Source organism: Calonectris borealis, chromosome 1, assembly GCF_964195595.1.
Source record: "Calonectris borealis chromosome 1, bCalBor7.hap1.2, whole genome shotgun sequence".
Classification (NCBI taxonomy): Eukaryota; Metazoa; Chordata; class Aves; order Procellariiformes; family Procellariidae; genus Calonectris; species Calonectris borealis.
In genome coordinates this window covers 126584897-126612227 of record NC_134312.1, presented here as the reverse complement: position 1 = coordinate 126612227, position 27331 = coordinate 126584897, and positions in this window count along the sequence as shown.

Below are 27331 nucleotides of genomic sequence, written 5' to 3'. Positions count from 1 at the left end.
GCGACTGCAGGGCCTGTTTCCTATTCCAGAGCAGAGGAAAAACAGTTTGAACAATGGCTGGTAGTAGATTCCTAGAGAAAAAAATAAAAGAAACAAAACAAGGTTGTGGCCATCCTTTCTCTGGCAGTATCTCCTTGTTTTCAGCAATCTGCCATTCAACGGCAATCCAGACTGCTGATTGGTATAAGACGGCATAGTTCCAGTGAAAATCAGTGTGAGTTTGTGCTTACACATATACTATGCCCAGCACCAGTCACCGTTTCTTCTTTCTGTAGTGGAAGAACATTGTTTCAAAACAACATACATTTATACTCATCAGTATACCCAATAGCCATAAATTATACAAAAAGCTTGCAGATTTCAAAGTGCTTTTAGGTAGTATCTGTGTGTTTGTGCTTGGTAGGTGGAATCAAGCTATAAACTTATACACCAAATTGCAATGTACAGTTCCCAGCTGTAGAAAAACTACTGTGTAAAATAATATGAGGTGACAGGAAAGACATAGTCCAGTATCATATATCTGAACAGAGTCAGCAGTGGATGGGGGAATAAAGCCAACCACTTTTCTGAAAACCGGAACAATGTAAATAATAAACTACAGCTTTCAGAAATCTGCCCTTTTGATTTCTTTTTTTCTTGTTACAATAGTTTGCTAATATTTTGTATTTTGTTCCAGTATCCCAAAGAATTTTATAAACTGTATTTGATATATGGAGATGATATTCTATAAGCTTTAAAATCTAGCCACCTCTTATTGGTAAGAAACCATACAATATTATAACAAAAATGGTTAAAGAGAAGTAACTATCTATCTGAAGCACGTAGTTTACAAGAAGAAAGAAACCATGTTTTCAACAATCGCAGAAGTGTTGAAGTGAAAGAATAAGAAAGCCCAGCAAATATCAAACCCATTTTTAAAAAGTCCAATGAAACACTTCCACAGACTGCATCAGTAGCTGGTTCCACTCACTGCTTTGTATCTTTACAACATATTCCTAAATCTTCCTTACTACATATTAAGTAGTAGTATTTTATTGCCCAGCCCTGCAAGCACAGCACAGAGAACAAGCATTTAGGTACTGTCCTTTTTAGTATACTATCATCTTCTATAGTGGAAGACTGCATGTCCTCCTCATTTATCTTCCCATTTGTAAAATTGTTTAAATTTGTCCTCCTTTTCTTAAATGTCGCTCTTACTAAAACTCTTGTCCTGCTACTCTCCCCTGGATTTGCCTACATCTACATTTCTTTAAAGTGCAGTCATATAAGGCCTCATCAGCACTAAGTAGAGCAGAATAATTTCTCTCTATGTTTTATATGTGATAATTCTGAAATAAGATGTGGTTTCTCCAACAGTTCAATATTTGTAATTCCTTTTTATCTTGTCATCCATTAGATCTTTTGGATTTTTTTTCTACAATATTGCTTCTTACCTAATTGTCCCATATTTTGGCATTTATGCATTTGATTTCTCTTGAAAAGTAGGATCTCATCACTGGTTTGGATTATTTCTTCAACTGACAATGGCATTTCTAAATTCTGTACCAGTTCTTAAAGAATTTGCACCACCCCCTGTGGAGCCATCTCTGCATTTTGTAGATGCACCATCTACACTATCATACAGCACATTACTGGAAATATGGATTAGAACCAGGTCTAAGAAAGAGCTCTGCAGAGCTACGTGAGAATTGGTACGTTTATTTAATAAAAAAACAGCTTCTGCTTCAGTGAAGTTTTTAAATCATTTGTGTGGTAATTTTATGAGGACTGCATGTTGCTTATGTGAATGTCATATAAGACAATGTCAAAATTCTTCCTGAAGTCAATATACAGCACAATTGCAGCTTCTTCCTCATCGACTGAGCCAGTTATCCTGTCAAAGGAGGAAATTAAATTGGTTTGACATAATTTGTTCTTAGAAAATCTGTGCTGTCTGGTTTTCTATCACTTAATTTTCCTCTCTAAGTCTATAAATTGATTATTTAATAATCTTGCTTTGCTATCTTAGGAATGAAATTTGGAAGTCTGGCTTAATTTCTGAGTTCTCCTTTTTTTAAAGATGTCACCGTCAGGATTTTAGTTTATGGGTAGCAAGAAAAATTAAATTTGAACTACCACAAGTGAAAATCTAGAAATATGTATAATGTCACACGCTTCATCCAGCATTGGCTTAGTACAGCAACAGTAGATATCTGACACAATTCATTATAGGATAGTAATACAACTAACTATAGGTGCAGGAAATGTAGAACTTATTCTTCTGTGCTTCATCTGCACTGAAACTTTGTGATTGCACTTTGTGATTGATTTGTTTGTCAAAAACACTTCGTTACATTTTAACTGTCATTCTACAAGCTCTAACTCAAATTAGGAACAGGACACAAGGGAAAGTTCTGTCCTGCATCTCCACAAAGAGACCACACAGCTGTCTGACAAATCAAGTGACTGACGTGCAGAGGAGAATATGTGCTTCTGCTGCTCTGAGAGACCTAAAGATAGAAAGGGAGAAGTATAGGCCATGGCTAAGCTCCTGCTGCCACTACCAAACAAAGAAGGGAAAGAAGACTTTAAGCTTGTAAAGATCAAAACCAAGGATCATACCGGACACATGCACCTTTGAAGTGTACAGGGTTTCTTCTGGATAAAGCTTTCTCTTTTCATTATCGTTAAAACAAGAAGTCCCTTGAATGCTCATGTTAGTCCAATTCATATCATAGTTACTTCAGTATAAGCACCTTGAAATCACTGCATATTGGTGTCAAATTCACATGCACTGTAAGATCAGTCATGCTTTTTCTCTTTGTTTAACAGAATGCAGAGCAAATAACCTGAGATCTTTCTAGGGCGAATCCTATGAATATGTCCTATGTTTCTCCTTTGTTACATTTAAGAAAATATCTTAATTTCAACTGCTAGCAGATTCAAAAGTTTCATTTCTCTGTTGACCCAAACCAACAAAATCAAAACATAACTAATTTGTGAGGCACACCATGAAGTCATTGGGCTTCTCTGTCAGAAAGCAAAAGATCCATGGGGACTTTTCGCATTTTCCATCTTTCTTGAGGCTTTCAGATGGAGCCATAAAGGATTTATGAATGAATTATGCAGCAAGATGCCATGACTTTGCTGTGCTTTAGATATTCCTTGTAATTATTCCTTTCTGGGTCTTAAATTTCCATAAATAACAATTATATAAAAAGGGTTGGGAGGTGGGTTTTGTTTTGTTTTTTTTTTCTTTTCCTTTTACCCATGAGAGTGCCTTAAAATGTTTGAGCTCTGTTCCCTTCAGTGGTCATGTAACCACCTCCTGTCTAGACAGAAATATCAATATATTCTGGCCATATAAAGAAAGGCCAGGAAAGAACAGTAGAAAGCAAAAGACAAAGAGATCTGGGATTTGAGGAGGTCTCTCGGCAAATGTTCGTACCAATATTTATTGTGTTTATCCAAATAAAAAAAATTCTCCCAAGCATGTTTTAAAAAGGATATAGTGCTCACATAAATTTCTGCTTTCACTAGGCTCCATGATATTTTCTTTGCATTTTGGATGTTTTTTCCTTGAAGAAAGTGGTCAGTATCAAACTCAGGATTTATGTAATTCAAAGGGGAATCAAAGTACAAACAACTAAAGAAAAATTAACACTGGTATGTGTTACACAAAACAGTGAGACATTCAAAGTTTAATGAAAAAAAAAATCACTAGACTACTTCCACTCACTACAACAGTTTGTAGACTGAAAGCAGAGCTCCAGTGTAAATATATGGTGCAGATATTCTTCACTGGTGCCCTACAATATATGCATTTTTTATACTTTCTTTTCACTCAACTCTGGACCACATTAATGAAAGAGACATTTTGAAAGAAAAATTCTGTCATGAGTAAAAAATATTAATCCTAGGAAGTCAATTGAGTCTCAAAGAGACTCTATTTCTGTCAGTTCATATTTTTACTTTTATTGTATTTAATCTCTTGCTTTTGAAATAATTTCATTTTGGAAACTTTACTCAGGAGCAAACAAAAAAAAGATGACGTGGATGAAAATTTGGCAACAATTACTGAGGCAATTTAGTAGTCTTTGATGTTCACACAATATATGAACATATTATTCAAGGGGCTAGTAATTACCAACATAAACATGTGTTTGGCAGGCATGTTTATCTGTCTGCATGTGCATGCTTGTGTTTTGGAGTTCCCACTTGAACAAATGCATATGAACATTAGTCTATTAAATATTTTCAAAGAGAAGAGAATTTTGCAAACTTAAGAAGTCCACATATTATGAATATTTTTTTTGCTATTCATCTTTTTCCTTCTAAGAAAGTTAATAAAATATTTGCAGAATTTACATTCCTACAATTGGGATGTTTCATTACTGGTTATATAGACCTCTGTTATTTTCAAAATGCTGACAAACGATTGACATATTACTGAAGGATAGATAAAAAAAGGTTACTGGGTGGATGGATGTCAGTGTAGTCTAGCACATGTATACATGCTGAAATGATTTTTTTGCATCCCAATCATACTATATTCTTTCATACAGAAAAAGAAATCTGGTCTCTGCTCTCTTTTTTTTTCCCTGTTGAAGATCTCACTGAATCTCTTTGAGGGACGTATTTGTAAAAAAAATGTGTAAGAACTTTAGACTTGGCTCAGAGTAGCAGAATGGGTCATAATTAACTCTCTTAACGTAAGATTCACATGGGCTGGTTCAATCCATCCTTTTGAAAAGATCATCTTTCCTGCTCCCTCAGGTTTACTGAAGATAACGTTGCTTTTAAAACTGCAGTCTTTAATTTTTCCTGAAATTGTTTACTTTTTTCCCTCCCTCACAATCCCTGCTTTTGATATCCTGTTTTAAGTGCTGTGACATCATACTGCACCACCTGAAAGCACACAGCAATTTGTTTAGACAGTATAGCTTTGGGGGAATATTTATAGAGCTGTCTGTGTACCGAAAGCCTGCCATGGAACAAAACAAGCTCTAATCTTCTGGGGATCTACATGATCAAGTCAAATGCCAGCATTGACACTTGGTGTGATTAAACAGGTTGTTGTATCTTTATAAACTGATTATACAGCGATGCAGGCTGTTCTGCCGGAGGGAGGTGGCATTAATGTTAACACTGACTCTGAGAGGAGTCTCTTTTATCCTCTAAGGTTAGGTTTGTTCCACCACTGATGTCAAAGGGAGAGCTGACGCTACCACAGAACCTCAAGCTACCTCATGAACATATCACTATTAATTTAATCACCTATAATGTCAGTGCCTATTGAAGTTACCTGACATTCTGCGATATGTCACAGAGAGCGCCATCGTCATACAGACTCCTTCTGCAACAGAAACAATGGCAGTCATGGCGAGACTTTTCAGGAAAATTAATTGAATGAATATTTTGTACCTGTTAATGTTGACATCTATATTGATGTTTGATGGCAGGTGAAAAAAGGCTTCCTATAAATCAAAGGAGTGAAGAATGTCAAGGGTTTGTCTAGGCTTTTATTAGCATTAACCGGTATTTGATACTTGTTGAAGGCAGAACATAAAATTTCTATTCATTGCATGTTTTCTAAGAAGGAAAAAATCATCTATTGGAGGAAAATGTTTGAGGAGAAAAACTAGGAGAGGTGAGAAATATTTTATTTTCAGGGCGTAGGAGCAGAGTCTAGTTTGACTTATTTTTCTGACTTGCACAGCCTGTAAGATCTTAGACACACCATTTCATTACGATATGCCTCTTCTCCATAAAGTATGTCTCTTTCCTGTAATTTGCCTGTGCCTCCTTATGTCTCTTCCCTATCTTTCCTGGATGACGACTTTCTGGAGTCGTCAACCCTTTCAAACATGGATGAAGCAGGTGGTTCGAGAAGCCCAGAGGCTTCATGTGCAGGCTCACAAGATGCACAAGTTGGTGGCTTTTATTCACTGTCAGTAACACCTGGGAGAGTCCACAATAGAGAATACAGTTTCAAAGCTGCTTATATGAGCAGAGAATTTCCCAATTTAAAAGGTGAAGGAGTACAGAAAATGAATTAGATCTTGAGCTTCTCAAATGCCAGGCAACTTATGTAAGCAGGACTGAAAAGTTTTGTAAATGTTTATGTTTGGTCATTTTTCCCTCAGGAGACAAAGGAAACAGTTTACATCTTCCTCCCTGCATATCTGCAGCTATTTAGTAACCATAACTACATCCCAGCATTGGCTACTTAGTAGAAACAAATACTTCTATAGGACATCTGTTTTACATACCTGTTAAATATTTCTTTCTTAAAAAATATCTGCAGGAATTCCCTTATTTCTTACTGAGAAGAAATTACTGTTACTTTCTATTAAGAAAAAGGAAGCAATTTCCAACTCGCAATTTTTGGCTTCTGCCACACCATAGGTAAGATTTCAGCTTAGGCCAAGGACCATTTCTGAGAATTCTCCTGTGCCCATGCAGACAGGTACTGAATTCAGTGAACTTCTTGGGGAAGTCTGCAACAACAGGGCCTAAACGCTGACCCAAATAGAGATTGGTCTCCTCTTCTTGTTACCATGGATTACATCCTTCCTGTTGTATCTCAGAATCACAGAATGGTTGAGGTTAGACCTCTGAAGGTCATCTGGTCCAATCCTCATGTTCAAGCAGGGCCACCTAGACATCATCAGAGACAACAGGACATCAAGGAATCATGTACAATATGATCTCTTACATAAAGGCTTTCTCTGTTCCATGGGAGAGACCAATGCAGTTTTAAAATGAATACTGACATGAAATGGAGATTGTTGACATTTTTAGAGGAGCAGATAAGGTCTTAAAGGGATTTAAATTTCAAAAATTCCAACAAATCTGAGTCCTTAGTCCTAGCAGTCTCATTTACAACAGGTTCCCAAGAATGACTCATACTGTCTATGCTAGAAACTTGTGCATTAGATGTACAGGCATCAAGCTTTTCGTTTCCACATGTTCATAACTGGATCTTCCATGAAAATTGAGCTCACACATGCCCTTGAAAATTGAATCCTTCGTTTTGCATGTCTTCCTTAACATGGTCTTCATTTTAAACCAACACAAACTGGGATTTGGTAGTCGCCAGTTTCAAGGCAGCAAGAAACCTTCTGACTGATCTCTGATTTCTAATGCTTATTCACCAGCCTAACTGTACAATTTCTGTCTTGGTAAAAGCATTTTCTATGCTAATGTCCAACTGTTTTGAAGTACGTTCAAGTGAACTTTATATAAGGAATATAATTCTGAAGTTTGCATTTAGACAAATGAAAAATAGCAGCCTGTTAATTCAGTTGCATGCTGCTGTAACTGGTATCAGCAGGAAACCAAGTCAGGCTGCCCTCTTCTATCTTCATATGCTCTCAGATGCCAACACCACTTTTTATTCCATTCAGCTTCTACTTGTCTTTACCTCATCTTCCTACTCCACAAGTCTCTTTTGTGCCTAGATTGTCTTCCTTTCTACTTCTTCTTCCTGTGCTAAACTAAACACGCCTGTCTCTTTCGCATTCCAGACTTGGCTCCTTTTTGACGTACCTGTCAACCAAGAAAAGTAAGCACAACCTGTGGGGGCATAGGGGGCTACTTAGGGGTATTCATGAAACAAGTAACTATTAGAGTAAGCTCTGCTATTGTGACAACAATGGATTAGGAGGTTTGGGGTTTTTTAAATTTATTTTTATATTATATAATATTTAAGCTGTTAGGAGAAAAATGTAGAAGAGGCAGTGGTTAGTATTTTTTTGCTCTATCCACAAATGTCCAAATTCCATTAACCAGCCAATATATCATCCCAAACATAATCCACATTTACATCAACAAGAGATAATAACAATGGACAATTTATTTGCTGGGATTTGTCTTTTGACATGATACTCTTTGAGTCAGGATCTTAACTTACAGTACTATATTTAAGTGCCTGTTGAATGCAACTAGAATGATTGCTGTACAGCAGCTACAATTTTTATGCCCTTAAATTCATTTTCTCAAGGAAAGATTCTGTCTCTACAACCTAAAGAATCTCTAAGATTTTGGTTTTCATTTAATTATGGTTTTAATTTACTTCTCCTTAGAACTACTTGTAATTTTTTCATCCCTGCCAGACAAAGCAATCACCTCTCTTTGACCTCACTGCACCAACATCTATACTTCTTCATTAGATATGTGTAAACAGTTACAGTCTTCCTGTAACTGGGGAGTTAGCTTGCTGGCATCCTGAAAAGATCTTACGAATGAAATGTAAGAGGAGGGTTTGTTGGTTAATCCTGCCACAGGATTTCTTAACATGAGCATTGCCTTCTTTTGACTTTTGCTATGTCTGACAGGGAATAGCAAAGTCACTGTCTACAAAACCATAACACTTTGGATGAGATAAGATTCAAAATTTTCAGAAACAAAATATATTTTGTTGTTGTTGTTTTGCAGCAGCCTTACAAAAATCTAGTCTAGTCTAGCCCTTCCTCAGACATCAATTCCTCAGAAACTGAGGAAAGCCCCAGAGTGATTAAAACACATACTCAGGAGTGTGCTGTGACAAACATATCTAACACTGTTCTGAGCTGTCATGATCTGCAGTAAATGCCAGATTTTCTGTAGATTCTTACATCAAGAAATCTCTGATCAGCACTTTAAAAATTAAAATAACATCCAATTGACAAGGTTTGTTCAGAAAATCAATACAGATATTTTACACACTCCTTGGTTAATACTAGTTGTCTTTTAAGCCTTTGTTTCCTTTTCCCCTAAGTGTTGGTACTTCTATATGTCCTCCTCAGAGAAATTCCAACTATGAACAATTTTTTCTATCTTCGCTACTCTGCCACTCATGTTAAAAGCTGATCTGTGGTTTCTAAAAATAACTGGTAAGAGGTAATAAAACTGTGTCTAATATAGCTGCCATTCCATCACAAGTTTGTGAGCTTAGTGTTATTTTTACATGAAAGCCTGGCTGAGTCAGAAAGATACCAATAATGAGGGGAAGATTCTTTTTTTTGTGGCAAGATCAGTGAGAAAGCTCTCTGTTGAACACATAATGAAGTTCCTCATTAAACTCCTTCTATTACTGTATCACATTTTGGAAAATGGGATTTAAATAAATCTGTAGTATTTTTTTTAACTGTTGGAATCCTGCCAGAAATAGGAGGTGGTAGGAGAGAAAGGGACTGAGGTGAATAAAGACTACTGGATGATTGTAAATAGAGAGCAGGCATTTCTGGATGGATTTGAGGCAAAAATCTATGGCTTAATATAACCAAGATTCTTCACTAGCTGTATTAGCAGCTATCAGCAGTGATTTTCGATGTAAGTTGAGGCATGGTGACTCACATGTCTGTTTTTGAAAATCTTTGGCTGAAACCCTGTGTTTGTGCAGCACAACATAAAGACCGTGTTATGGAAAATATTCTTCATTAATATTGTGAAGTATACTGAGAAGAAGTTGGATTTTCAATATGTTTATGAAAATACATGGGACAAGGTTAGAAGTGGATGGCAAAAGAAGGGAGGCAAAAATAATGTGTACCATGTTTCCATCACAATTAAGTGCAACTTTTTGCAAAAATCCAGTGACAGAGTATTTTCTTGTGCATCCACTTGGCATCATTGCCACCTTTCCCACACAGTTATACCATAGCATAAAACACGGCAACAAGTTGGTTTATTTCCTAGTGTAACTCTTTAATAGTACCATTAGGGACCACTGCAATGTTTGTTACTTGCAGTGCCTTCCTAAACCCAAATACTACCTGAATCACTGCTGACCTATGCAGACTTATGATGTCCTTACCAGAGGTACACTCATGCAGATATACAGCAAGATTCGGAAGGTTTTTACGTCTGGACTGGATGTTCACACACATAATAGATACAGTGGTCAGTGTATCAGAGGAAATTATGCAGTCCATTTTGCCTTTCATTTTTTTCATGCATTATTCAGAGGATTATCACTCCACCCATGCTGTTTCCCACAGAAGAGGTGTGTAAATTCACAGTGTTTAGACATACTAAAATTAATATAGATATTTTAAGGGTTCTAATTTTTGCTTATGATTGTCCATGAATGAGTCTCCCTGACAGATTAATCTTATGCATATACTACAAGATCATCATGATAAGGTGTTGCTGTATGGTACATGACTAATTACAATGCGAGAGAAAAATACAGTTAATACATTGATTCGGGTAGAAACAGGTATATACAGACTGCTTTATGGAACTGAAACACAAACACCTTTTTAATGACATGGGGAAATGGAAATTTCAGGAAGAAATTACATAACAGTGAAAAATAATGGAAGCATCAATGAGAACTGTACATCAATGAGAATAATGTACACCTATAAAAAAACGTTTAAAAAGTAAACACAGCACTATCCTCTCATTTTCAGTCTCACTGTGACCTTCTGATAATTGCTAAATCTGGATTGAGGTTTACTACATCCTAAAATTATGATCTTTTTTTATATTTTACTCCTAATTATTATATAGCTTTTTCTGTCCTTATCAGTTATATTCAGCATCTATTTCCTTTATAAATATATTCCATAGTTTATAAAAGAATTAAGCAAGAGACCAGCTTCTGAAGGTTTTCTTTGAAGAATTTAATTCTTCACCTTTGTGGTCATTAGCAATTACTCAATTTTTAATTAAGCATAATTAATATTTTTTTAGTATTTTCAATATGCAAAACCTGCAAAATAAATAAAGCATTGGATGATCTGTATGGTCTTCCCAATTAATGTTAAAGTAATGAAGGGGCATATTTGTTAATGTATACTGACATTATGGTCAGTAGTTTGGTTTGGATAGCCTTATTCTTTTGCTCTGCCAGTACTAGAATTGTCTGTTAAGGCAGAAAACAGGCTTAGAAAATATCTTCAAAACTTAATTTTGTCACCCTGATTGGAACAGAGTGTGTGTTAATATAATGTTACTTGCATCATACAGAACTACTCAGCAGCAGCTCTGAAACCACTTCATACATAAGGAGAGTGACTGCAAGGTGATTTCCCTAAAGGCATTTAGCAAGCCCCTGGCAGTACTTAGAGTAGATCCCAAGTCTGCTGAAATACATTCCCATGCTGCCCTGACTGACTAGAAATCTTACTTTTTAGGAGAGAAATTAAACTTAAGGGGGATATATACATTAAAACAAAATTGCAATATCCTTGCATGAAAGTGATTTTTCTTTGTCAATGACAGTGGTTTTTCTTTGTCCACACAACAAAATTATTAAGTGAAAACTAGGCAAGGTATTTTAAAGATATTAGAAACATTGTAAGTGACTACAGACTGCTAAGATATGCACCATATGTGCACCTGACCATAACATCTTCTGTTCATGTGTTTGAAGGAAATGAGCCTGTTAATGTAATTCCCTCTTGCCTTTACCTTAAAATCTCATTTAGAATTAGGAAACCACTGACTCGGTGCTTGCATTTGAGCTTTTAAGTCAATTCACAGATCTCACGGGTGTATTAAAACCCCAGCTTTGCCATTTTATTTGCTATTTCTTGCATTTGTTTTCCTTTCATTAATTTTTGACACAAAAATTCCTCTATCTCCTCTATCTCCAATTTTTAACACATATGTATTTTTACTATCACTGTCACAATCATTGCTTCAGATCACATAAATTTATAGTTTTGTACAAAGGCAGTGTTGTCACTACATTGCTTTCTCTGGTCCTAAAAGACTAAATAAAACAAAAGCAAGGCAACAAACAAGTAAAACAAACCCCACCAAGCTCTTACTATAGGCAGCTGTAGAAGGAGCATTCCAAAAAGTGGCCAAACATCAGTTTTCTGTATTGGTGTAACCATCCAAGTTTCAGAATGAAAGTTTTTCAGTTAACTTTGAAACTGTTGTTTTGTTTTGTTTTGTTTCCCTTTAATTATCTTAGTGGCATAATCACTGCAACAAATTGACTGTAGACAATATAAGTATGGGCAATATGATGTAGGTACCCAACTATGTTCTGCATGTACGCAGAATTCCACACCACTGTGGGAATATCTGCATTTCATTTTGAGGAGGACTCTAAGAGTGTCTCTTGACCAAATTTGCTAGAACCTGTGCTTGGGAACATGGGGAACCACATGATCATAGGGGGCAGTTTATTAATCCCCAGGAGATGAGGCAATCAACTAGACAAGGAGTGAAGGTCAACATGAGGCAGATTATCCCATACTCAAGCTTACTTCCAGAATAACTTTTGTAAGTGATACACACATAGCAAACTACTTGATCACTTTCAAGAGTAAGAAAGATAGCTAAAAGCAACCTAACACAGATTAAAGCCTTACAGTGCTAAGCGCTGAGTAAACCCCTGTCTGTTACTGAACTGTGTGACAAGAAACCTTGATATCACCATTATCTAGAGGAAGAAATAAAACGTTGAGCCTATGAACAGGACTCAAACCCAAAATTTCTGTTTCTAAGGCCCAATAAATAAAATAAATAAATTTAGCCCCCAAATTTTTTGTATTTCTCCTAATCACAGTCTTTTAAAGGATGGAGTACTGATTTCCTGGTAAATATGTATTTCTAAACAATACCTTTTTATATTACAGCTAGGATCTGTTTGGGATAGCTGTGCCCTGTCACAGTGAATTGAGTCACAAAGAGTTACTCTGAATATCCCAACTCAATCCATCCTAGAGCAAGAGAGTAATCTGAGAATCCCTTCCATGCAGGCACTATAAATATTTTATTACCTGCAATTCTCAGTTCACCAAGAAGAAGTTCTTACGACCCATGTAGTCCCCAAATTTTACCTGTGTAATAAAATGATCTGTCAAATAGCAAGAACTTGTTACCTTAACTATTGATTTGGTTCAGGTGCTGGTAAAAAGTGCTAATTTTTCATAAGTCTCAGCAGAGAAGTTAAAACAGCCCAGAGTTTTCAAAGTATTGATCAATCAAAAACTCCATGTGCCGCAGCCCCATAATCAGAAGGAACGAAAACCTCCTACAGGGCAAAGGAATTCTCATTTTCTTCTAGATTTTTTTTTTAACCTCATAACTGCCTGAAAGTCCATATCGAAAGTAGTACAGTAGTCACCACAAGAAGGATCAACAGTACCCCACAATTACAACACACATTTATCTGAGACACATCAATAAGTTTTGAAAATACTTCTGGAAACCAACATAGCTGAAGTTTCTTTTTCTGGTAACTGCTGCTAAATGTAGATGTTTTATTCCAGCAACTTTGAACTGTAAAATTTGATAAGTTAAATGCTATCCTGTATGGAAAGAATCAATCATAATACAATTCCATACTTTATACTGTATTCTGTGTTCCAGCTTGCAGTGAGATAGAGCCAAATCTTGTCTGAAAGTAATTTTCAGAAACAAATACACTTTTACTTGCAAAAGTGAATTTCTACAGTAAATGTTATCTCTAAACCTTCATTTTCTGCCTAGCTCATATCCCATTTAGAAAAGCCTTAATAAAAAAACCCCACTCTGTTCTCTCTAAAATATGCTTTCACTGTCTTAGCTAATATTCTAACAAATAGATGTAGATCATGACTTATTTGGCAACTTATTTGGCAGAATTAAATCTATTGCTGAAATGTGAAAATAGTCAATCAGAGCAAAGACGACTAATCAGCATTTGCAAAAAAGTTTTATTAAATACTTTTAAGGTCTCAGCTTGATAGTGATTAAAACTCCTTACTGTTCCAAAGCAAGAACTTTGTGCATTCACGTCCCCTACCTACATGCCCCTTCCTATGGAAGCAAATGTTACAACCTGCAGAATCTTTGCCGATGGCATTCCTATTTGAAATCATGCTGGTGTAGGCCACATTTTAGACCTTTTTTTCAGAACTGAGCACAGAATTCAGAAGTTTTTAGAGGACCTGGAGGAACTGAATTTTTATGTGATTTCATCCCCTTAAGGAGATAAGATATAATGTTTTAAAACTCTTCTTTGTCACTGATTGCTATACTGTGTGGATAACTTAAAAAAAAATGTGATGAACTTTACCTTCCAACAACAAAGAATTTAAAAATTATTTAATAACTCATTGCTTAAAAACCAGAGACACTAAGATTGACATCACAATGGGAATCTGGAGTAGGATCTGGGAATAGAACTTAAAATTGTTTTCACTGACTGTGGCTTTATAGAAAGATAATCCTTCCTTCCTCCTAAAATGTCAGCATATTAATTATGGAAGAGAGACAGTTTGGGAATATTTATGCAGATTACTGCATATAAATTCTATTTCATGAGACCAACGTTCATAACCGTATTTCCTCATGAAAAGACATTGTGAAAATTTATTTACTCTTAAAGTAAAATCTCTGATGGAGAACTGTTATTGAGAAGTTCCTCCAGAAACACGGTTCATTCATACATTCAACAAGGAGGGAAATGACAACAGAGATACAAGCAAGCAAGCAACTTGGCTACTCTTTAAAAACAAACCAAAAAAAAGAGCACATTTACAGGAACACAGGTTTAAATGAAAATTTTATCTAAAAAGCTAACAAAAAGACAGACTTTCTTTTATGAATGTACTGAAAGCAGCAAATGGTATATACATTGCCTAGCAAACGCTTGCTGTTCTTGTTGAGAAAAATCTTTCAGAACAGTCCCGTAGTGTGGAAGGGCTTTGTACTGTGTTTTCAGCTTCCCAGCCTGGTTGCCCATTTTGCTGTCTGTCATGCTATTCTACAAAACTGTACCAAGGACTCTACACTTCCCCCTCACAGGAGACACTTCAGCGCCAGCGAGCTCTTTGGCTCTAGCAATGTTGCCATTCCGAAGAAGTTGCCAGTGTTGCTAATTGAACTATCGCTGCTCCTGCTGTTCACGTTATTTTGTCCTGTCCCTAAAAGCAGTGGGACAGGTCCTCCCTGTACGATTTAACTATGAAGAATTATTCTACAAAACAACAGAAAGAAGCTAATGACGAATTGGAAGCTATTCACTAACAAGGGATAAAATTTATTAAACTAAAACAGCAAAAAGCATTCAATTAACTGAAGAGTGCAGAGTCTGTTCGCTTTAGCATGTTTGTGTTTGCCCTGTTTTATACAGACAAAGAATTGAAGAAAAACTGCAGTTTTTCCTGGCGTATTTGAAATAGTTTGTTCCTAAGTGAATAATGAGTGCTGCAGCTTCCCCTTAAAAAACAACTCAGCTTGTTCTGCCAACCCAGCCTTGCTCCCTTTTCTATGCTGTCAAACATTGCTTTCATGCACTCCATGGAAAAGATGAGATCTCTCTTTTACAACTGTTGTCTTCTCAGTTCCAGCTTCAAGCCAAGTAGCTGTCCGGCAGCATGGTGTTTTAAAGATGTCTCTTCTCCACCGCCTTCCTGAGCAGTAATTTCACGCGACTAACCAAACTGGACCTGGGGGACAGAACTAAGATTGCATCCCCAGAGAAGAGAGGTCAGACATTGACTGTAGGATGGGACACGAAGTCCCATCAAAGCTCAAGGCTTGACTTTGTAACATGCTTTTAGCAGCTGACAGGACATCAAGCCTTTCACGTTGTAACTGGATAGACATCCCAAAATATATTAAATACATAAATATTTGTTAGTTCCACCAATGGAAGTGTCTTGACTACCATCATGTGGAATCATCTTAAAATATCAGAGGAAAGAACTTTTCTGACAGAGCGCTTACTATAATTCGTTGGTTTCTATTTGATTAAGAGATTCAGGAAGGTGGTTCCTGGCTGAAATATTTTGCTGGATTATCAGAGATGACATGATGCTATGTTTAATTATCTCTTCTTTCTCTTAAGCGTTTATAGAATTGCACAAGGGAAGCTGGTGCATATCTATAAATATCCATATCTATCTTTTTATCTATCTATCTTTTTATCCATTCACATCTGTCTATTTTATCATAAAGTAGCTCAATAGATCACTTATCTAAGGATATCCTGTAAGACTACCTAAGTGCCTATTTGAGTTGTGAATCAAGGACAAATGCTGAACTCAACTGAACTGAATAATAACTGAAAGAAATGCTGAACAGAAATCTTATCAAACTTGGCCTTCCTTAGCCCAATAACAACAAAGGGCATGACTGCAAAAACAGTCTTCTGGGTTTCTTGCCAGCCTTCTTCAATGTTTGGCCCTTTCTGTCTAAAGAGACGAAGTTCCTTTGCCTTCCCTTTACAAAGCATAATTTACCAAGAATAAGTAATTTAAAGTATTTCAAATGTGAGTTTACTGGACACCAGCTGGCTTAGGAGTGGCTGGCACTTTGCCAGCAATACCCACCATGCCTGACTTTCTCACAGGGAAAGAAAAATGCTGCTCACTGACTCAAAACCTCCCAACAGTGTATGTTTATGGGGCAGGTGACCAGAAAGAACTTCTGTGATCATCCAGTGTGACCTCTTGAATATTGCAGAATATTCAAGAATTAAATGTAATCCAGAATATTACATTCACCTGATTGCCCCATGTTTTGCACTCCTGTTTGGTTAGCAAGTGATAGTGTAAAGCATGATTCAGTCTCAATCCTCTTGATTAAAACTGCAGATAACATGCAGCACTGATGAAGATTACTAAAGAAATCTAACTGCTTGAGCTGAAGCATGAAACACTGCATACTATATCATGGCCTTAAAATGGGAGAGAGGAAAAATATTCCCAAATAACATGACAGCAATAAACCAAACATGCTAACACAAAAATCACCATTTTATTCATCCATTCATCACTGAACAAACATTATAGGTGTCAATTTAGGGTCTACAGTATGCTAAAAGCATCATCTGTGGCAATATGCTCTAGCCAAAAGGCATGGGGAATAAAAATCCAGATTTGGACGATGGTAATCTATATACTGACAAAACAAGAAGTCTCCGAGAACCTTTAATCTGTTAAAATATACTACTGACGAAGTTTTCATCTGTGGTTCCTATAAACATCTTCTCTACATGGAGAATTTCTTATGCTTGGATTTTCAGTACAAGTTTTAGCAAAGAGTAAGCTTAAGTAAACTAAGTAGAAAGTCATTAAAAAGGAAAATTTCCAAAGAAACATTTGAAAATAATTTCTTCTTTTTGAGAGGATTATTAAGGACAGTATGAAAACAGGCACTTAAGAAATACAGCCAGCATGATGATGTGATATAGTGCTAGACTTTGGCTAAGATAACTAGGAAAAGCAAGGAGATAAAAAATGTTCTTTGTAATGTGAGCATCTTGGACAAACATGACTAATGGGTTTGTGGACCTCCTCACAGGAGGACGTTTCTGAAAGGCATCACACTGTACAAGGAGTACAGCATGTCTGTCAAACAAAGTTGATGTGAATCAGGTCTCAACAAATAGAAAGACTTTAATCTGCAGTTGCAGATTTTCTATCTTTTTGATGAACTTTTCTGTCTGTAATATATTAAGAAGTATACAGGTATAATGAAAAAAAAACCCAAACAAATATATTTTGCTGGTAGAAGAGAGAATTTTAAATCTATTTAAAGCTATTTCATCTGCTAAATAGATTACCAAGGTTTACTCATTACAGCAGAGCAGACCCTAGTTCTTCCAAGAGAACTTTGTACCAGTTTGAGACAAAACCAGTTTAGTTTGTTTACTTAATAGTCCTTAAACATAAAGTGCTGCCTTAAATAGATTTGGCTGAAAAATGGTGTCCAGCTGTTGCAGGATCCTTGTTGCCACATAAATTAAGTGCAACTACTTTGAAACATCTTTTACAATCCTGCACTGCCTGGACATAGACTATATTTTTCTGCAGAACTTAAAGATATATCTCCTCTGCTATCCTGAGCATTGTGACAAAAGCAGAGAACCGAATTTTTTATGCTTTCTGCTTCCAAAACCTTAAGCTTATAGCTCTCCATATTTGTTCCACTTACTCTGGAATAACTACTTCTGCCAAGGAATGATCAAGATATTTCTCAACCGCATGTTTCTTTAATATGTTCTTTGTCCAGAGATCACGGCAGGTTGATAACAATACTGAAGAAAGAGATGAGAATTCCTTTTAAAAAAAAACTTGGCCAATTGCTGTGCAAAAAAAAAAGAAAGAAAAGAATATTGACAGCTGAGCAGAGCAGTTCATGCTTCAAAGCATAAAATTTCGTTATTTTTGTAATATTTATAATTTCTTTCATGTTATATAAGCTCAAATCCTACAAGTCCTTCACATATTCAGAAGTCCCGTTAAATTTATTCTTAAAAAGAAAAAACTTACAAAACTGGCACCCAAATATATGAAATTATCCATCTTTTCAGCTCTTTTGTCTACTTTTTTAATGCAGTGTCCGTTTCACCGTATTTTTATGGATTATCAGAAAAAGAAATGGGTAAATTATCTAAACACATTACTTTTCAAGAAAGAAACCTGGAGAGACAGAGAAATATTCTGTTATAGCGTAAGAACTTTCTCCCTGCTAAACTCCACTCAGCACAAGCAATAGTTGCACTTCAAGGTCACCTCCCTCCTCCCTTCAGGGGTCTCAAGTTTCTTCCAGTTAGTAGCTTGGCAACCCTGTCTATCTTCCTGTCCTTATTTACTGGCAACACAGACAGTGTTGGACAGTTAAAAACAAAACAAAACAAAACACACACCCCAAAAACAACCCCAGAAAAATAGTATTAAAAAGATATCAGGTATTTATTTAAGTCATTTTGTATAGACATATTTCCAGATGTTTTTAAATGCCTTCTTCAGTTAGGATGAAATGCCTTTCTGTTATTCTTCATCTTCTAAGTAAAAACATTTAAAATTAGTGAAAGAGGGGGGGAAAAGACCCAAGTGTAGCATATAGAACAAGCCCCACCAGCTAGCTTTTTTGGTCACCATGTGGTTCTTAACAATTTTCTGGTGGATCTCAAAATTATTCGTGTTGCTGGGTTGCCACATTGATGATCTGTAGCAGGGTGGCTTTGTGCTTTTTAGGGAGCAGCTAACCCCATTTGATTAGAAGCTGGAGAGGGACTAATTGACAGGTAATACTAGGAGAAGAAAGCCTGAGAGAGAGTGTTCAGCTGACAGGGCAAATTCATGTGAGACAAACTGGCAGCAGACCAGGGGATTGTACTTACTTTGGGAGGTTTAATTTGAATTAATGAACAGTGCCTTATGACAAGGGTCAAAAAAAGGAATCTGGCTGTACTATTACTTCATTTCAGGCTCTTAAAAAAGTTAGCTGACCTACAGATCTCCTGTGTCTCCATTGTTGAGAAAATTGCAGCCTTCTGTATTTTTGCTGTTCATCTCTTTCTGTGTTTTTCTGTCTCTGGTTTGTATGGTTTGTGGGTTTTTTCCCTTTTTTTTCTGCTCACTTATTAAAAACTACCCTACTTAATTTTTATCCTTTCTGCTCTGAACTATGCAATTTGTTTTCCAAGTTGTCTGTTTCCTGGCTATGGATTACACGTGTTTTTTCTGCCATGCAAACAGCCAAGGAAATAGGCAACTTGGACTGGTTATATCCAGTCTGAATGTCCAACACATAAGCTGCTTCAGCAACTGGCTGCATGAAGTGGCACTGTGGAATCAGGATTATGATAGGTGACTTTCAAGGAGCAACTGATAGCTTTGCCAGCAGCTGCTGGAACACATTACAGGGCGGTGATTGGAACATGTCCAGGGTCATGCAGATTTATCCACTCCCACAGCATTTCTCTACTGCTCTGCACATTACTCTCAGCTTTCAACCCTCCCTGGGAACGCTGAACTAGCTTGGGGAGGAAAGATATTAAACGTAATAATGGCACTATAAGTGAAAATTACAAATGTGATTTTCGTTTCTTTGCAAGTGTGTTTTGTTCAAACTTTGCTAAAATTTTACAGCAGAAAGCCCAATTAAAACCTTCCTGCATCTTTATACAAAGTAAGGAACACAATTTTCATATACATTCTGTATTTGTACATGTACGCATAAATACATACACATGCTCATATACACATACAGCTATGTATCACTTTTAGCTAGTCACTGAAACACAGCCACTTGTGTAATAGAGCACAATAGCTCTCTAACAGTGCAGAAACACTTGGCAATGATATTTTAGGACAGAAAACTAAGGCAGAAGGGGAACTGCTAGGAGATTACAGGCAGAATGTACCCATTTTAAGTTTCAGTCAGAATGTTATTATCTAACCTGAAATCAGTGAAGGATATGAAGACTAGCATCTCTGCTCTTAGGAACGAGGGCCTGTTAAAACAGAAACACTAAAGAAGGTATTAAACCAAACTCATTTTCCACAAAACCACATTTCTCTGTATTTATTCACCTGCAGAAGTGCACTTGAAACTAAAGTGAGCCAGAACTTGAGCAAAGTAAGAGGAGTAAAAAAGGGTGATCCATGGGATTGGGAGGTAAAGGGAAAAGGCAGGAAGCTTCATGTATTATACATATACACAGAGAGGTAAAAGAAAAGAGATTAACGTTCCAAACCCGTACTCTATTTTGTAATCAGTTTTTCTATTCAGCTATCCACAGTGACTGCAAGGAGAAATGCAAATTTATACCACTTGTATCTCCTATCTCATCATTACTGGTATGTTGGAAAAAAGATAGGAGCAAAGCCTGTCCTGTATAGGATAGGTATCCTGTCCTGTTACACAAAGATGCTGCCTACATCTTTAGTCTTAATCAGCAACACACACTGATGCAAGTATTATCATGTGTAATGCATTAAGTGCATGTCTGTTCCTCACGTGGGTTTCTGCAGATTAAGCTGTTTCTTGTATCTCCCTCTTTTTCCCCCTTCAATTCCCATGCTCCCTTTTAATGTTCTTGAAGTTTTCCCTACAACATTTTATTTCATCTTCTATTTATATTTTAAATAAAATTAATACTTAGGCAATAAAGTCAACTGACTTTCTTAAGTGTCATTGAAGAAATGAGCTTTCAGATGTGCTTTAGTTAAGGGAGAGGGGTAGAAGAGTTCAGAAAAGACAGTCACTCTGCAGAGACCACACAGATCCTAGGATGGTCAAGGAACAACCAAGCTAGAGGAAGGTAGGTTTGAAAAACAGTAGGGTGGAAATTATGTAAGACAGCCATGGTGATGTTGAAAATGTTCATCTGATTGGGGTTCAGGAAGGGAAAAAATGAAAGATGATATGATTAGCAATGGTAACTGGGATTCTGTCCTGAGCTACTGGGAGTAGTGTTTTTGCATACGGGATCAAATGATTAGAACACTTTTTTTTTCAGGAAATGAAATAAGTTGACATATTAGCAAAAATATTGGCAAAATTTCACATCTCTTTTTTGCCTTGTGCGATATAAACAAAAATAAGATCAAAAGAAAAACAGAGAGTAAAGGAAAAATAAGCATCAGTAAACTTGGAAAAACTATATTTATTGGATGAGACCAAAAGTCCATGTAACTCAGCATCCTTTATTCCGAGTAAGTCAATAGCACAGGACCAATGTAAAGACTACAGTAATAGGTCAAAGATATAGTGATGCATTCCCCAAATATTTCCCAGAATCTATCTGTCCATGGCTTAGGAAGTAAATGAGACAGAAGTTATATTCGTTGTTGCTTGAAACGGGAAAGTGTAGTTAATATGGTACACCAGAGGAAAACAATAGAATATTAAAATCATAGTAAATAGAGAAATAAAGATCACTCCTTAATACCAGTGACTTTGGAGCACACATAAAAATAGTACACAATGCCATTACATCTCAGGAAGATGGTATTTATCAGGGACATATTTACTATGGTAAGAATCTTATTATCCTGCATGAAAACATTGAAATGGCTGGTTTTGAAAATTACAGTTTCTATTTTTCTAAAGCAATGAAGGTTTTGGACAGAATTCCATCAAGAAAAGATGATGGTATGGGATGCAGAGGGGGATGATATGACTGTTAATACTAGAGAAATTAACTACTGAGTAACGGTTGAGGAAACATTCCTGAATGTCTGTGACTGATTGCAGGGTCTTCCTACCTAGGCAACTCTGTAATCATCTATATTTCTATCTTTCTTTTTTTTTTTCCCCTTCCTTTTTTGTTTGGTTTTTTTTTTAGGACAGTATAACCTGTTTTTACCCTAACTTATCTTTTTCCAAAACAAATCCTTCAAACCATTTCTTTGGACTATACATAGTGATAATACGATTATCACTGTTATAAAAAATAATTATTTTAAATGTACATGTTACATACATACATTAGTATGCAGGTTATTGAAAATACATGCACAATATCAAATGTGTGGAATTATATGTTAAGATGATATACTATATTTTTAAATTATGGAAATAAAAATTGATCATTATGTTTTTCTCCAAAGATTAGTATTTCATAGCCTTTTTATAGTAGAGGGAATGAGCACAGAAGAAAGAAAATATTTCTAATGTCACAGGGGATGGATTTCCTTGACTCGTAGCTCCACTGGCATTCCCCCTCAATCACCCTGCTTCTCCAGCTGAATATAAATCAATGTTTGGATTTGTGAATAATTCACGTGCATAAAACTTTATTCATTATCGGATTTTAGCCACAAATTGATGCTTCGCTTAATTCCACCTGTACTACACAAACAATAGTTACAAAGCCTCCATGCTATACATCTTGAAAAAAAATGCAAGTTAGAAAGTCTATAAGTAGAGAGTTTTGATTTTCAGCCAGTATCCCCAGTCGTGTGATCTTTTATACTGACTATAACTCCTCATTTTACACAAATCAAATGAAGATACATATCTTTGAATAAAATATTCCTCTACTCTGGCTGGGAAAAAAATGGAATATGGCTGGTGGCTTTTATCAACTTGTTTCTGAAAAATTCAGCAAAACAGCAATCAAAGGCTAGCAAACTGGTAAATCTCCCTTAACTTTTCTAAAGTTCCTTCATTATTTGTTGCTCCTGAGCTGAGCAAAGAAACAGAGCACATATTCTGCAGTCTTTATTTCACACCTCTGCTCTAATAAGCCCCAGCCTAATTCACTGGCTTCTTTATATTACTGTGATTTATTTATAATTTCCACAACAGCTAGGCTGAATTTAAAAGCAATTTTGTGCAAATGTGTGGATCGGTAGATCGAAGCAGGTTGTGCTGAGGTCTCTCACGTATCCCACTACATGGGGTGCTGGGAGTTTATTTCAGACTGGATTTTGTCTTCTGAGGAGAGCAGAAGGAACCAAAAAGAACTGAGTTCCAACATACCAAAACCACTCTGGAAACTGAGGCTACCATCAGTAAATGGCGGCAGTCAAAGGATTAATTTCTAAGCAGCACCACTGCTCTGAACCAGCTCACTAATGGAAACATAGCTAACGTCTACACAAAAACCCTTTAAAGGAATTTCTGCCAGGGCCATAAGCCAGACCCAAACTAGAGTGGAATGTAATTTTCCTTGCCAATATCTAAGCCTACTTTTCCCCTTTGAAACTGCCTCACTCCTAGGACCTGCCAGGGCCAAGGTCAACCCAGGCAAAAGGGCTGTAAGAGAAATGACCTTGAGGACCTCACAAGAAAAAATATTCTTGACTAACGAGCCCTAACCGTACAGTCTCTAGCATAAGCAATTGCCTTTACAGCATTTACAAGCTTCTACAAGTACATCAGCAGTAAAAGGAAGACGAGGTTAAAGTGGGCCTGCTGCTGAACGAACAGGGCAGGGACCTGGTGGTAAAGGACATGTATGGGCCTAAGGTACTCAATGCCTTCTTTGCCTCAGTCTTTATTGGTAAGGCTGGCACTGAGCAATCCCAGGCCCCTGAGACCAGTGGGAAGCTCTGGTGGAAGGTAGACTTGCCCTCAGTATATCAGGATCGTGTTGGGGGACATTTAAACAGACAGGACAAACACAAGTTCTGGTGGGACAAACACAACGACCTGATGAGACGGGATGCACCCACAACTGCTGAGTGAGCTGAGCCATCCCATTGCGAGGCCACTACAGATAATCTCGGAAAGGTCATGGTGATGGTGGGAGGTTCCTGAGGACTGGAAGAAAGTAAATGTCATTTCTATCTTCAAGAGGGGCCAGAAAGAGTACTCAGGGAACTACAGGCTGGTCAGCCTCACCTTGATGCCTGGGAAGGTGATGGAGCAACTGATCTTGGAAAGCATTTCTAAACAAATTAAGGACAAGAAAGCTGATTAGGAGTAATCAACGTGGATTTACAAAAGGGGAGTAATTCCTGCCCAACCTGATAGCCTTCCACAATGAGATGACTAGCTTGGTAGAAAAGGGAAGAGCAGTTTATCTTTAGCAAGGCTTTCAACACAGTCTCTCATAACATCCTCAGACACACTGATAAAGTACAGGATAGATAAATGGACAGTGAGGTGGACTGAAACGAGGCTGAACTGCCAAGCTCAAAGGGTTGATCATCAGCACAAAGTCCAGCTGGAGGCCAGTCAACAGCAATGTACTCCAGGGGCAAATATTTTTAACATCTTAGTTACCTGGATGATAGGGCAGAGTGCACCGTCAGCAGATTTGCAGACAACACAAAATTGGGCAGAGTGCTTGGTAGATCATATGAGTGTGCTGCCATTGAAAAACACTTTGACAGACTGGAAAAATGAGTCAACACAAATCTCACAAAGTTCAATGAAAGGTAATGCCAAGAATATCCCCATGCACCAGTACATAGTGGGGTCTACCAGCTGGAAAACAGCTTTGCAAAAAATGTCTTGAAAGTCCTGGTGGACACCAAGTTGACCGTGAGTCAGTAGTGTGCACTTGCAGTAAAGAAGACCAACAGCACCCTGGGCTGTACTTGGCAGAACATCACCAGCAGGTCAACAGAGGTTCCTCTCTGTTTAGCCCTGGTGAGACACTTCTGGAGTGCTCGTTCCAGTGCTAGTCTCCCCAGTACAAGAGAGACATGAACATACTGTAGCAAGTCTAGCTAAGGGCCACAAAGGTGATTAAGGAACTGAAGCATCTTTCATGTGAGAGGAGGCTGGGAGAACTGGAACTATTCAGCCTGAAGAAGGGAACACTTCAGGGAGGGATTCTTGTCAATGCGTATGAATACCTGACAGGAGGTGTAAAGACGGATCCAGACTCTTCTCAGTGGTACCCACTGACAGGACAAGCGACAATGGGCACAAATTGAAGTACGATAAATTCCATTTAAACAAAAGAAGAAACTTTTTTACTGACGATCAAACACAGAAAGAAGTTGCCCAAAGAGGCTGTTGCGATTCTTGGAGGTACTCAAAACCCAACAGGACACAACCCCGAGTAACCTGCTCTCGCTGACCCTGCTCTGAGCGGAGGGGTTGGACCAGATGATTTCCAGATCCTTCTGAACCAGATGATTTCACTTGTTCTGTGAGTCTGAGATTGTTCTCTGGACCCAGAGAGAATCACCAGTTCCCGTGGTAAAGCACCTTCTGTGCTTTTGGTACCAAACAGATGTGCAAACAATCCAGAAAAAGAGCCTGTGATCAGGTTTTAAGTTTCAGGCAGAAGAGCATGCTAGCTCACATAAGCTAGCTTACCAGAGCAACAAACATAATGGTTGGACTCGCATTTATAACTGTTAAAGCATGTGCTCTACAAAAGATTCACTGGTGCCTCTTACTTAAACTGTATGTGAGATTAACCACAGATTTCACAGCTAATGCTTCCGTCTTTATGGCAACTGCCCCAAAATATTTCAACTGAATCTGAGGTTGTGCTAATTGAATTGAGGTCTATGTTCCATTTTCATGTTAAATATATGTTGTGAGTAGCAAAAGTGGAGTCTGTGTTTAATTTCAATATGTTAACCTATTTAACTTCCACATTTAATTGTAGAGAAAATGGAAATTGTGCAATGCAGTTTAATTCCAGGATAAAATTCAAATTCAAAACTGAAGGGATTTGATCTGTTCAGGTACCATTAAACCATCATTTGTTCTCTGTAGTTATGATCAGGAATCAAGTGCTCCATGTATACTTTGAAAGTAAATAAATAAATAGAATTAAGGTTGAATTTACAGAGCTTTTAAGTACTGGAGTAGAAAAAAAAGAAATAAATGCAGTTCAATTTTTTTATCTTATGTATTTTAAGCTAAATAAAAGATAGGGCATTAAAAACATCTGTTATAATATACTGATTAAAATATAGCTAGGTATTGCAATTTTCCCTGAACAGAGGTAGTCCAACAAGTTCAAGGTCAGCAGAAGAGAGATGGCGAGGGGAAGAACACATTCCAAACCACTGTAATGGTTTCCTGTGGTAATTGGCAAATTTTAATCAAGAATTGCAATTTTTTTTCTCTTATTAAAAATCTTATTTAGGTACGACTTGGGACCAGATTGATGCCACCCTACTGATTTTCCACAGCTACCCAGAATAAGAATACAGTAATCTTTCTCCTGTTATTTCCAAATGCAGATCACATAGAGAAAAGTCAAATATGTCATGTATCATGCGTGATTACAGCAAGTTTAACAGATCCCCTTATATGATAATATGTTACTAATGAAACACTATCTTAGAAAGGGACTGTAAAATTATCCATTACTGAAGGAATGGAGAAAGGAAAAAAACAAGGATGGCTTTTAATGAACTGGAATAAACTGTTCTGACATGGTTTTCAGCTGCAGGTAGGTCTCAGAGCAGACAAGGTTAATAGTGATTATATCAGGCACAACTGAATCAAATGGAAGTCGGGAGGAAATAACTGGCATGTCAGGGATCAGACTTGGTAAAGCCACTTCAAAATCTGGAGGAAGACCAGAAAAGTGAGGAGTGTTTTAGAATAAGAATAAACAAATGTGAAGTTTTTAAGTCAGAAACAATAATTTCACTGCATAGCGTGACTTCCTTCATGGCTCAGCCTATGAATTTCAGTGAAGTCTGTGCATAGAAGAATAGTAAATAATTTAGAGAATGTTTTTCATCAGAGCAGTTATATATGCTTGATGAGTAAGACTGATTTCAAAATACTCTTCTGTGAAGTAACAAAAATGTACAGAAATATATATTTCCAGGTAACCACTAGCTGTAACCTGAGTCCATGCTGCCCTTTGTGCTCTTTTGGTGTACTCTTTCTGAAAGCAGCACTCACAGCTGACAATATAGGTTTTGACCACATCTACCAATTAGTGTGATGCCCCCAGATTTTGCCCCCATGGTCATCAAAACCAACACATGGTCAGACAGGGCTCTCATGTGGAGCATATCCCCTTGTTTCCTTAGCATGAAAACAGGAACAAAACAGAGTGCAGAAGAGCCAGCATGCATCAAGCCTCGCCTGATAATGAAGTTCTGATGTAGCCAAGGAAAGCAGTAAAAGCACCACAAAGCACTCTTTGGCTATGTTTTATGGACACGGTGAAAAAGACTTGTTTGTTCTCCATGGGTTTTTATGCTCTTTGACTAACAGAATCTGTCCCTTCTAATCTTATTCC